Here is a 14,770-nt window from a genome sequence, read left to right as displayed (position 1 = left end):
AAGATCTATCATAAGAGGAAATATAAATTGTAGGATTCACATCTTCTTCGTTAATTCATATTTAAATCAATGGTTCCATGTAGATCCATTGTAATTTTTGGAGATATCCTACATTTTACATACAAAACTCAACATCTTCAACATAACACATGAAAAAATCCTCATTAACAAGGATTTTTACAAGAAAGGTGAATATTTGCATTTATCTTATTTCCTTTACATACGTTTACATTTTAAATTCAATATTGATCCCTCAATCTAGGGCTTGACCAAGGCAAGGCCTCATCCACCCAAAAAATAAAATAAAAATTTACTATGTGTAGGAGCAGGATAGCAAATTTGTGATTGTAAATCTAGAAATAACTCACTGAAATCATTCTAAGATATCTTGGTCAAACTAGTTATAGTTCCCTAGGAAGATGATGACTTTGAGGAAAAGCATCAAGAAGGATTTCCACCAAGTTGACTTTTTCTTTAAGCATCGACTGGAAAAATAGTTTTTAGGTTTTTCAAGAGTTTTTCTTTATGTTCGGAGATCTACAATCAGATTTATAGTCACAAATCCAAATCCATAATTTTAAAAGAAAAAAACACACTTTCTTATATATATTTCAATGTGAGTATTCTATATTTCATTTCAATTCATAATTTTAGCATAATTATGAATCTTAATTGGGTTGATTATATGCATCTAAAATCTAGATTTACATTACTTAGTCAGTTAGTTCAATTTTTCACACACATTATCACACACTAGACAAAGATTATTTTATTATATCATATTCCTTTCCAAATTTTAGCTTTAGTATCAAATCACTTTCTTCATTTGGGCCTTGCTAATCTAATTTGGATACAAGAAGGAACCATAATTGTAGATCCTCCTTCTCCCCACACATATTTTTCTTCTTCCTTTTCTTCTTCTTCCCCTTCTTCCTCTTCATTCTTCTTCTTCTTCTTCTTCTTCTTCCCCCTTTTTCCTTTCTTCTTCTTCTTATGCTTCTCCTTCTTCTCCTTCTTCTTCTTCTGCTCCCTTTTCATCCTCTTCTTCTTCATCTTCATCTTCATCTTCTTCTTCTTCCTCTTCCTCTTCTTCTTCTCCCCTCTTCCCATTCCTCTTCCTTTTCCTCCTCTTTTTCTTCTACCTTATCTTCCTTTTCCTCTTCCTCTTCCTCTTCCTCGTCATCATCTTCTACATCTTCCTCCTTGTCATCATCATCATCTTGTTCTTTTTCTTTTTCTTGTTTTTCTTACCCATTTTCTTCTTCCTCTTTTTCCTCTTCCTCTTCCTCTTCCTCTTCCTCTTGCTCTTCCTATTCCTCATCTTTCTCTTCTTTCTCCTCTTCTTCTTCTTCCTCCTCTTCCTCCTCTTCCTCCTCCCTCATCTTCCTCTTCCTCTCCCTCTCCCTCTTCCTCTTCCTCATCTTCTTCTTCCTCTTCTTCCTCTTTTTCTTCTTCTTCCTCTTCTTCCTCTTCGTCTTCTTCTTCCTCTTCTTCTTGATCTTCTTCCTCTTCTTCATATTCTTCTCCTTTCTCTTCCATGTCTTCATCTTCTACCTCTTCTTCCTCATTCTCTTCTACTTCTTCCTCTTCTTCCTCCTCCTCCTCCTCTTCTTCTTCTTCCTCATCCTCATCCTCCCCCTTCCTCTTCCTCCTCTCCCTCTCCCTCTCTCTCTCTTTTCCTCTTCTTCTTCTTCCTCTTATTCTTGTTCTTGTTCTTCTTCATGTTCTTGTTCTTCCTCTTCATCCTCTTTTTCTTGATATTCTTCATGTTATTCTTCCTCCTCCTCCTCCTTTCTCTTCCTCCTCTTCCTCTTCCTCTCCCTCTCCCTCTCCCTCTTCCTCTTCGTCCTCTTCTTCTTCCTCTTGTTCTTCTTCAAGTTCTTCTTCATCCTCTTCCTCTTGTTCTTGTTCTTGCTCTTCCTATTCCTCCTTTTGTTCTTGTTTTTCTTCATGTTCTTCCTCTTCCTCTTTTTCCTCTTCCTCTTCCTCTTCCTCTTCCTATTCCTCTTCCTCTTCCTCTTCTCCTTCTCCTCCTCCTCCTCCTCCTCCTCCTTCTTCTCCTCCTCCTCCTCCTTCTACTCCTTCTCCTCCTCTTTCTTCTTCTCCTTCTCCTTCTCCTCCTCCTCCTCTTCTACTTCTTCTAATTCTTCTTTTGCTTCTTCTTCTTCTTCTTCTTCTTCTTCATCTACTCCTTCTTCTTCGTCTTCTTCTTCTTCTGCTCCTTCTTCTTCACCTCATCCTCCTCCTCATCCTTCTTGTTCTTCTTGTTCTTCTTGTTCTTCTGCCCCTTCTTCTTGTTCTTCTATTCCTTCCTCTACTTTTGCTTCTTCTTCTTCTTCTCCTCCTCCTCTTCCTCCTACTTCTTCTTCTCCTACTTCTCCTCCTCCTTATTCTCCTCCTCCTCCTCCTCCTTCCTCTTCCTTGTCATCATCTTCTTCTTCTTCTTCCTCCTCCTTCTCTTCTTCATTATCATAATCATCTTCTTCCTCTTCCTCTTCCTCTTCCTCTTCCTCTTTGTCCTCATCCTCTTCTTGTTCTTCCTCTTCCTCTTCCTTTTCTTCCTCTTCTTCCTCTTCTTTGTCCTCTTCCTCCTCCTCTTCTTCTACATCTTCTTCCTCTTCTTCTTCTTCCTCCTCATTCTCATCCTCCTCCTTCATCTTCCTCCTCTTCCTCTCCCTCCCCCTCTCCCTCTCCCTCTTCTTCCTCTTGTTCTTGTTCTTATTATTTTTCATGTTCTTCTTCTTCCTCTTCCTCCTCTTGTTCTTGTTCTTCTTCATCCTCATCCCCATCCTCCTCCTTCATCTTCTACCTCTTCATCTTCTTCTCCCTCTTCCTCTTCCTCTTCTTGTTCTTTTTCTCCTTCTTGTTCTTTTTCTTATTCTTGTTCTTATTGTTGTTGTTTTTGTTGTTGTTCTTCTTCTTCTTTATCTTCTACTCCTTCTTCTTGTTCTCCTCCTCCTACTTCTTCTTCTTCTTCTTTGTCATCATCATCTTCCTCCTCGTCCTCCTCGTCCTCCTCATCCTCCCCTTGTTCTTCTTCCTCTTCCTCTTCCTCTTCATCCTCTTCTTCTTCTTCTTCCTCTTCTTCCTCTTTGTATTCTCCCTTGTCTTCTTCCTCTTCTTCATCCTCTTCCTCCTCCTCTTTTTCTACATCTTCTTCCTCCTCCTCCTCATGCTCATCCTCCTCCTTCATCCTCATCCTTTTCTTCTTCCTCTCCCTCTCCCTCTCTCCCTTCTTCCTCTTGTTCTTGTTCTTGTTCTTTTTCATGTTCTTCTTCTCCTTCTTCCTCCTCTTGTTCTTGTTCTTCTTCATGTTCTTCCTCCTCGTCCCTATCCTCCTCCTTCATCTTCCTCCCCTTCCTCTTCTAGTCCCTCTTCCTTTTCCTCTTCTTGTTCTTTTTTTTTTGTCCTTCTTCTTCTTTTTATTCATCATCATCATCATCATCCTCTTCTTCTTCCTCTTCCTCTTCTTCTTCCCCTTCTTCTTCTTCTTCTTCTTCTTCTTCCTTTTTTTATTCTCTCTTTTCTTCTTCCTCTTCTTTGTCCTCTTTGTCCTCTTCTTCTACATCTTCTTCCTCTTCTTCTTCTTCTTCTTCCTCCTCATGCTCATCCTCCTCTTTCATCTTCCTCCTCTTCCTCTTCCTCTTCCTCTCCCTCTTCTTCTTCTTCCTCTTGTTCTTATTCTTGTTCTTTTTCATGTTCTTCTTCTTCCTTTTCCTCCTCTTGTTCTTGTTCTTCTTCATGTTCTTCTCCCTCCTCATCCCCATCCTCCTCCTTCGTCTTCCTCCTCTTCCTCTTTTGCTCCCTCTTTCTCCTCCTCTTCTTGTTCTTGTTCTTGTTCTTTTTGTTGTTTTTTTTGTTGTTGTTGTTGTTGTTGTTCTTCTTCTTCCTCTTCCACTCCATCTTCCTCTTCCTCTTCTTGTTCTTGTTCTTGTCCTTAACCATATTGGCTATGACCCTTTTTCTTTTTTGCATTCTATACTAAAATTTCTTACAATAACCCCACATGACATTGTTAAAGTTATCTCCTAACTCTCTAATGAATTCACTTATTTCCATAATCACCAATTTATTAGTAGACTACTGCACCAACCATCTACCTGGAAAGTAAATATGTACATGGAAGAAAATACATGCTAGAATAGCTCTGTACTTGAATGATTATTTCTTGTCTCTCTTTACCTTGTCTCTTTCCACTAGAATTTGACTCCTCAACATCTCATAGAATTCATATGTTGCATCTTCTTTTATCATTTGATAAATCACATGAATTGGTCCACCGAGCATGTTGTTTAATCCACTTGAGTGATAAACTTTGTAATCAATCACCATAATTGCATATTTGACTTCTTTTTCCTCTATTCGACTTATTAATTATTATGGCTTGGTAATTTGGTTTATCTTTGGTTAACCATGTAACCAATTTTATAGTAATCATTCCTAGGGTAGGTTTCTCATCAATAGCACATTATTATACAATGAAATGAATGGTCTCTTATATGATCTTGTATGGTTTTTCCAACCATAGACATTTCTCATATAACCTATTCAACGCATATCAAATCCACTCATGATGAAAATTATTTGGTATATTGACTGTATACGTCAAATCATTTAGCCTTAGATGTTTGTGCTTGTCATTCAATACATTGCATACACACAATCCTTCAAATTCTTTGTTAATGTCATCCATACCTAGTTCGTCAATTTTATAATAGATATAACAACTAGATTTCTTAAACCAATAATACTCTAGCAAGTTAAATATAGGGCTCCCATCATGTCATTCGTACTCTCCTTAGATGTTATTTGAATATGGGTCAAGGATTTTCAATCAAGTCAATCAAAATAAGAGTATCTACAACATGTTCCATGATTCAATAAAAAAATGCTATTTAATTTTTATCATAATCTAGAGAGATACCTTGAGCTTGGTTGGTTAGAGTCTTCAAAAATAATTACAATTTTTAGCTCCCAAATCATAATTTATACAATGTCTTCCACCTTGTTCATGTATAATGTTGGTCCACACAATATTGAATATACAGAGAGGGGGGTGAATCAACATATTACTGGTAAATTCAAACTTTTATCACTTATCTTTCTATTGATATACATGCTTGTAGTCTAACCAGTTAACAAGTAAATAATGGAGCATTCAAAATAAAAGGTAACAACACATAACACTAATTTATCTGATGGAAACCCAACTATAGTAAAAACCAAAGTTATGACGTGATGCTCATGAAGCTTGCACCCTTCTAGAGTGCACTCAATAAAGAGCTTTTCCCTATTAAAAAACTACAAATACATTGTCAAGTGTGACCTAATTAAGGGTTGAGAGAGACCTGTTAGAGTCTTTACTTGATTAAAGGTAGCCTGGTTAGAGGACTTAAAACACAAGATAGTGTGTTACACTACTAGAGGATTGCAAAGGACTTGCTAATGTCCACCCACAATGGGACTTGTTGTTGTAATAATAAGAAAACAACATGATTTTTTGATCTATAAGAAATAACTACTAAACTTATCTTGATTCAAATCACCTTCATGATCATTAACTAGTTTGCAACTTGTTCAACCCCGCTTGTATCTAGAACTCATACTTAACCACTTATGTGATTAGCTATCCTCAACTTTAATACTCCTATACATAGTGTGTATGGCTCCCTAATTTCACTCAACACACTTCTAATCACCTCTTCTATCCCTTCACCTTTTATTCTCACCCCTTTTTATGGTGATTGGAGTCATCCTATCTCTATTAATTTCCAACTTTACTCAATATTCAACCCATTGTTCTCTGAAAAATAAATGACTATATGCAGTCCATACTCAATCTCTTTCAAAACCCAAACCTAGAGTTCAAAATTTGAATTGTACAATTCTTTTCATGTGTGTTCTCCTTCCTTTGTCCTGCATCATTTTCATAGGAAGTGTGTGTTAAGTGTACTTTTCCATCATGGAAAGTCATGGGTTGTTTGTGACCCTTATATTATTGCCAGGAGGAATTCAAAGTTGAATTCCCCCACATATCTTGTAGTTGGAGGTTGATGTGACACCTCCTCCTCCATTCTTTGAGATCTTAGGTGACATCCATCTACTCTGTAACATGTCCCCTCATGTGCTTCTTTCCTCTATTCTATGACCTTGATGACTTCTCTTTATCTTGTCTATGCAACTACTACTCACTGCTTCATGTCTTCCTTTCTTGACTCCTTGCTCAATTCATTTGTACTTATCCCAATTTATCAAAGTAAGATTGTGAAGACCATATGTCTTCAACATACTCTAGTCCCACTATAGACTAGAGTTGCACCTATGTGCATCCTTCACTTCATTGGTCACAACCTCATACCAGTCGATATGCCATCTCAGTCTTTTCATAAAAAAAAATAGAACATAATTGGTCTTACTGATAAGCTCCACTAGTCTCACAAATTGAATCTTTTAATAGTTATGCCAACAATCTCCTCATTTGGCATTGATGACAACCTTGGACAAATTTAGTACAATGTCATGCCTTAACATAATCCTCACAATGTCTAAAGGGAATTTATTGACTATTGCATACTTATCAAATGAGATCACATTTAATTATCTTTCTCTCCTTTTTCTTCTTCAACATTAACCCCTAAGATAGTTGATTAATTTGGTGCTTCATTATTGGTCTACTTTTCTCTCTCTACCATCTTTTCTCTTTTTTTTGTATAGGTTCTATACTCACTTCTGCTCTTCCTTTCTCTACTCTTCTTGCTTCTCCCACTTACTCTTCTCATGGTGCTTCCTACTTCTCCCCATACTAAGTATCTGGTCTCTACTCACTTCTCCCCTTGCTCTACCTTCCCCTTCTCTACTCAATTAAAATTCTCCCTTTCACACTTCTTTCCACTTGAAAAAATGCCAAGGGTGTATATCTACCACTTTCTCTTAGTGACTGCTCCCCCTATGGAGTATTCCCATTTGGTCATCAATCCATTGTAAGTATAATATGTGAAGATCATGGATTGATTCATGTCATGTCTATCTCTAATTTAGGCATGATAGAGGTGTAACCCCTAATTGCTCTCTAAGATACTCAAAAGTATCCTTTTGAAGAGGTTTTGTAAATATATCCTCTAGCTACTCCTTAGTTAGGACATAGTCCAACCTGACCTCTTTTTCTTGCACTTTCTCTCTCAAAAAGTTATATTTAATAGAGATGTGCTTTGTCTTTGAGTGGATAACCGAACTCTTTGATATGTTAATGAAATTTTTATTGTCATAGCTTATAACAACTAGTTCTTCCACCTCATGAAATCCTTCCAATAGATGTTTGATCCAAAAAATCTAAGTATATACAACTACATATTCAACTTCTATTATTGATCAAGAGATACAATTTTGTTTCTTACAGGTCCATGCTATTAGTCTACCTCCAAGAAAGAATACACATCTAGTTGTTCTCTTTCTACCATCTATGTTTCCTGCCTAGTCAACATTAATAAAAAAACAAAGTTCAAGGGTTCCTTTGTGAGGATATGATAAGCCATATTATTCAGTACCCTTTAAATATATGAATATTCTCTTTATGTCAACCATGTGTGCCCACTATCCCTACTACTTGTGGAATATCTATTCTATTGTGTACCACATACTATAGTTTACTAATCATGGACCAATATATTATTTCATTCAATTTAAGGTTTTCATCCTCCTTTGATAGTTTGTAACTGGTCATCATTGGGGTGCCCATTAGTTTGGAATCTTTTAGTTCAAATTTCTTTAGAATCTCCCTCATATACTTTGTTTGACTTATAAATGATCCACCTTTTATTTGTGATACTTGTAGTCCAATGAAGAACTTTATCTCTACAATCATGGACATCTCAAACTCTTTCTTTATATCTTCTCTAAAATCCTTTCTCACATTATCACCACCTCTAAGGATGATATCATCCATAGATATTTATGCAATCAGTAATCAGACTCTAGTATATTTCTTCAAATAAATATTGTTGCTGTCACTTTTCTAAAAAAAACCAATCCTAACTAGATATGAATGAAGTCTTTTATACCATGCACAGGGTTCGCGTTTTAGTCCACATAGGGATTTCTTCAACTTGCACACTCTTTCCTATTCATCTTTTGATATAAATCCCTCAAGTTTTTCTATGTACACTTCCTCCTCTAGGTCTCCTTTCAAGAATGCAAAGTTTAAATTCATTTGACATACCTTGAATATTTTGTAGGGAATAAATTCTAGTAGTATCCCAACTCCTAGTATAGCCATTGGTGCAAAGATTCCCCATAGTCAATTCCTTCTTCCTATGCATATCCTTTATAAACAAATTTCGCCTTGTTTTGATGATAGAATGTGTTGTTTATGATGCCAATAATATGTTTTCAACAATGTTAAAAATTATGGTAATATGAGAATAAATATCATAAAATCTATAAAATCTACATATATATTTTTGGTTTAGATTTATACCTAATTTCACCTTGGTAGGCATGAATTTGAATGAGAAAAAATAATATTTAATTGGCACATTCTAAGAAATAATTTTCAAGAAGATGACATGTCTCAACATATATGCATTTGAAATATCATCAATACCATACTGGAAATTTATGTGGACCCAGGTGACTGAGAGGGGGTGGGGGGTGGAGGTGAATCAAGAACCAATAAAAATTTAACTTTTATTCACCAATTAATCCTTTATAATCTATTCTAATCTAATTGCATTCATGAAAGACTGGAAGGAATAAAACATTCATAACACTTGACAAATATTTGGTAACCCATAAACCTTCCAAAAGAAAGTAAAACTAGGGTGAAGATGATACCCACAAGCTTTATGATTGCAGTATAAAGTTGGCTTGTTAATGCTTACAATTGATCACTTCTGGAAATCTACCTTGTTAGGAAAAATAAGGACTATTATGTCCACCTTGTGAAAGGATTTATATAATACAATGAAGTATGCACTCAGTTAGGAGATTCAACATAAGACTATTAAGTCCACCTTGTTAGAGGATTTGGCTAATGAACCTATTAGGATTAACCAACTGTTGATCTCTATTCTACAACTTGGTTTGCTATATGAGATTCCTTTGATGTAAATTGATCACCTTTATGTGATGGATGAGACTCTGCTTTTCCTTATACTGCTTGTATCCTTTGTCTTCTAATTCACATTCATTATACTTCTTACTTGTTACTCATTCACAATTGGATATGATAAGATGTATTACATATATATAAATCCAATTAATTACCTTCTAGACTTGGCTACAAAACCAAATTCAAAAAATCTTCACTAAGTTAGCTTGCTGTTGACATTCAGGTTTTGAAGTCCACTCGGGTGATATTTTGACACTCGGAAACACTATCAACTCAGGTTGGTTTGGCACTCGATTGGAACTGGTGCTCAGTCCACATTGATCACTTGGGAGTAGGCACAAACTTGGTTAGCATTTGGTTTCCTAATGAACATTGGAGAACTTGGTAGATAGTGAAGGGCTCAGTTGACACTACAGCTTGGTCAACACTACCTTCCATCTACTTGGTTAACATGACTAGCTTGGTAGATAATGATGAGCTTGGTTAACAATACAAAGCTTGGTAGACTCTATGAAGTTCAGTAGCAATGTAACCAATCAAACTAATTAAGTGTTTAGTCACTAACTAACAAAATATTTGACCACCAGGTCAACATTTTATAGTTTATTATCGTATTAAATATTACATTTATTGCATCCAAATCACATAGTTTTAATTCTATATTTACATCCTTAAATTATAACATAAAGTAATCAACTAAAATAAATGGAAATCTATATGTTGTTATTATAAATATAAATATCTATAGAAAGAGCCTTGGATCGATTGGCCAAAATATGACATTTCAAGAAAGAGGTCACAAAGTCCAATATCCATCCACCCATGTGGCATAAGAAGGTGTTTTGTCTCAATGTTGTCAATCTTTGGAAAATGCATCTAATTCTTAAAGTGTGAATATATACCTATATATATATATATATATATATATATATATATATATATATATATATATATATATATATATATATATATATATATATATATATATATATATATATATATATATATATATATATATATATATATATATAACAGAGGTATCAATTAAAAAACATTATTTGCTTAAATTTTTTCATTACAGTGAAAATTAATTTTTGAAGGGACTTGAAACCCTTTAACAAAAAAGAAACATAGATAATGAAGTCCACACCAACCAAAAGATATAAAGTATCATAAATAGAACCAAAATTAGATACCTTAAAGAAAGATCAATAAGAGGTATCCAAGAGGCAACAAATCAACAACACAAGATAACACAAATAGAATAATAAAACACATGAATATTAAAATGAGATCTTAAAAACCTCAAAAACTTTTACCTCCATCTTGGTCATGTCCTAATTATTCTTCTTTAGGTCCTTAAAATTCATAGGGAAGATTTCTTCTTTCTTCTTGAGGTTGTCTCTAGTCTTCATACTGAGCCTAGACACTTCTTGACCTTTACCCTGATCTTGTTCCACAATCTTCTTATCCTAATGCTCTTTGTCAAGGGTCTCAACTAACATGTTCATAGATTCTATCATGTTCCCTATACTCTTGTGGTTATAGTTCATTCTCTTATGAAGAACCTCCTTATGATTGTTCACTTTTTCATCCAACTAAGATTGATCCTTTTTCATCTTTTCCAAGCCATCAACTATCTTCTTTAGGCAATCTAAAACCTATATCTTTTCCTCTATAGTCCATATATCTTTCCCATCCCATCATCAACACTATCCTTAACAATAACATTAACATCCAAAATATCTAATTTTCTACCTATTTCCCTTTGTTTGGTCTTCATTTCCTTAGTCTCATGGAGAAGACGTTTGAAAAGAGAAAAGGAATTAATAGCATGTTCCCTATCTAGGCCCAATAAATCACAATAATCCTCTTAGTCAAGTGTGAGATGTCAATAGTTAACATTTAGATCTGATAGGGACACAAAACCCACATTTTTGAGAGAAACATCACCAAGAAAAGGGGTAGTACTAACGAAAGTGGAAGGTGATATTTTCACTTTTCATTGTGATTTCCTTCTTCTTAATCACGTCATTCTCCTTACATTTTTCCTTTTTATGATTTTTAGTGCTTCCTACAACACCTTTAATGGAAAGGGAATCAACCCAAGGCCCCTTTATTCTCTTGGGATTTTCCAATTGGCAAGTTGTATGTGTTTTCATTGATGTCAATGTTTTTGTTAAGTTATTTTATTAGTTGAAAAGATTGTTTATTGACATGGTGAAGGATATTTGTTAAGGATAAGGAGTCACATACCCTTTGGGATATTTTAGAGGTTTTATGTATGTTTCATGTCAAGTTTTAGGTGTTGATATGATGATTTGATCAAGTTATGAGATCACGAAAGGTGATTGACTATTATATAGTCTACTAATATAACAAAGCCTTAGAGATTGGTTTGTGTAGGTTTTCAAGGTACAATGTTTGGTTGCATAGATGAGAATATGATTTGGGCATACTAATGTGTCTACCATTCAAAGGGATTATAATTTTGAGTGTCTACATGGCATTTAAAAGTGTTATAGATGAGGATTTCAATTATCTTAAGGGTTGGAAAGAAATATTGGAAAATTTGATGGATGCAATGAATTTGATTATTTATCTATTCTTCATGATGCCTTAGGATGTCCTATGATTATGTATGTAATTTTCTAGAAACTCATATTGATCTAGGTGATCGATTTTAAAGGATTTTCCTAATCATAGGCGGCATTTTTTACATTCTTGTTTGACATGTCAAGAAACTTGTTAAAATATTTTATGATAATTAGTAAAACATTTAAAGGAAGAGATATGATTTCTAGATGATAATTAAAGATCAAACATTGTTCAATCAAGCCTATATATCTTGGTGTAGAGGGGTGATAATTGAAATTTATAACTAGTTGACCTAGTTCTTAATAAAGGGTGATGAATTAGGGAAAATATGTGTGTTGTGAAAGAGAAGGATTGGTCATGAAAACTAGGGATTTCTTGTAAAGAAGTTGTGTAGATCTTGTGATGGTTGAATTGATAATCTAAAGGGGTCATAGATAATTGAAACACAAAATTTGATTGTACACCAATGGAACTGATTAAGTCATAACTAAATAATAATATAGAGTTCACAAATTCATCAAATTGTAGTCTAATTTGTGTTTATAAGACAATGAGTCTTCTTTAGGATTAGAGTCCAATGTTTATTGTAGTGCAATCTATGAAGTGTGTTTGAATGCACATGCATTCCTCATTTTTAATAAACTTATACTTCTAACAAGGTTTTAGTCTTATTGTGGGTTCAACCCCACCATACTTTTCAACCCAATTTGGGGTTATGTGATAAAAATCCTTTTGTTATGTGTTGTGGTTTCTTTTTTATTTATGTTTACATACTTATTCCATTATAAATCAAAGATAAGGGTTTTGTTCTTAAAAGTTTCAAGGTTAAAGGGAGTTAGAGTTGTAGGTACAATTAACTCACCCCCTCTTAGTTTCTTCCTTCCTTATTTCCTATGTTTCTAATGATGAGGGGATTCAACCTGATACTCTTAATATTTAGCTTCATAGACTTTCAAATGTTACCTTAAGACTAAGGGTTTTTTAAATTTTTGTGGAAGAAACAACCTCATCATCATTAGTATCAAAGTCCTTTCCCTACCTCTTTCCCCATATAAGGTTTTTGAAATAGGGGTTGTATTGATATTTGATGAAGAAATGTAATCATCTTCTTTAGAGTGAACTATCATCATCATTATATTCAAGAAAACCCTCAACACTAGTACCATCTTCATCATATATAGAAATTGGGCTTGATGAGCTCTTTACAATGCTTGTAAATAAGGATCAAAAGATTGCAACACTAGATTTTTAAAATGACTCTTACATTGGTCTTTGATACTAGCTTCAATAAGGAATGACCAAAGATAAAATGAGAAAGAAATTCTATTCTAAAGAAAAAAATGGTTTAAAAGAAGAAAATGATGGCTGGAAACCCTCATAAAATGATTGTCCAAGGTAATGGTAATTCATAATACCTCTTAGTACATGACCCCAAATATTCTTAATTTTTGCTAGACCATATAAACTATTGGTTCCTCTCTCCTCCAACTCATCTCATTCCTCATCCATTCTTGTGAATATAAAACATCCTACTCATATAGTTTTCTATCTTTGTAGCATTTCATGTCATCTGTGGGTATGGTCATGACCTATGTAGTAGAATTTTCATCCACCATAACCCTTTTCCTAAAAAGAAAAATGTACTATTGCCTTTCAGATCTTTCATAAACAATGAAGTGATATTTGAGTCCTAACCAAGGAGGCATTTCAAATAAATTGTAAGGCTACCCCCTTCTAAGATGTCCTAGATCTTCTCATGCTCTTAATCCACTCACAATCCATAGGTTCAACAAAAATATGATTGCCACCAATGTTTTATTTACCTATAAGATTTTCTTCATAACCTAAAAAAAAAAACTTTGTTCACTAGTAGAGTGGAAACATGCCTAGAATCTATGTGAGAGAAGAGTAAAATTGTGATTATTTAAAGAAAACTCACAAGCTAAAATCATTCAAAATTGTACTTCAACATTTGATGATACTATGACTCCATCTACCTAAAACAAAAGTTATAATTTATTGGTGATTTATCTTTGTACCCTCCACCCAACCTATTATGGAAGACTATTACCAATATCCAACTTAGCTTTTTCATTCAACATACACTTCTCCATGCTAATGACCCATTTATTTGCAAACCCTCTTGAAATTTTTGTATCAAAGAATAAACTGTCTATGATGGCCTAAAGTTTCCCTTTATACTATCTACTTCAAATTATTTTATATTACTTGGAATTTGTTTCAAGACATAACTTTGATATTATTTTTTATGATTATATCATGTTTACCTTTGCATAAAAGAGGAGGGTGTTAGAGAGCACAACTATGAGTCCAACATAAGGATCTGGTCCTTACATGGAATATTTATTTTGAAAAATGTTATGTTTATTCTAAAATTTAGTGTCATGTCTAAATGACTACAAAATTCAAAATAGTTATGATTTTTTTTCTTAACATGCTCATGCCATTATGCTCTATCCCTAGTAGGAAGGGGCCAACCATGTTCCAATAATCATTTACTCCTTGTTCACCCAAATCACCTATTACTAATTTCAAAAAAAAATTATTTAATTTGAATCTCACTAAAATATTTTACATTTACCGATGCTTGTCCTCTTACACTCCCACTGCTCAAAATTTTAATACTTAATTAGAAGAGCTCTGTAATTTTATTTGTAGAAATTTGTAGCCAGAAGCCCATACAATTATTCAAATGCATTAGCAATAAACTTGTAACTCATCAGATAAGATTTTCATATTTAATCAAGAGAATGGTGTGACTTTATTAGTACTCATATCTTACTGAGACATTTGTACAATTTTATTGGTCAAAAAAGTAATTTGAGGAATGTGTATTGATTATAAAAAAGGACATTTCTTCAATTTCTTATGTAAATGAGGTGGTTTTGGTGTGAGGATTTTGGGGCATCTATAGATGGGCATTAGATGACACTTCTAAATGACCACTTTTGACCTTTTGTATTAACAAATCATCTCATATTCATTTGTAGTGCACGAATAGTGAGGCATCTATAAATAAGCATTAGACAACACTTCTAATTGACC

The sequence above is a fragment of the Cupressus sempervirens genome, chromosome 6, assembly GCF_028749045.1.
Source record: "Cupressus sempervirens isolate cs-2001-9-10 chromosome 6, ASM2874904v1, whole genome shotgun sequence".
Classification (NCBI taxonomy): Eukaryota; Viridiplantae; Streptophyta; class Pinopsida; order Cupressales; family Cupressaceae; genus Cupressus; species Cupressus sempervirens.
The sequence above is the reverse complement of the archived record's forward strand: the minus strand, read 5'-3'. Positions refer to the sequence as shown.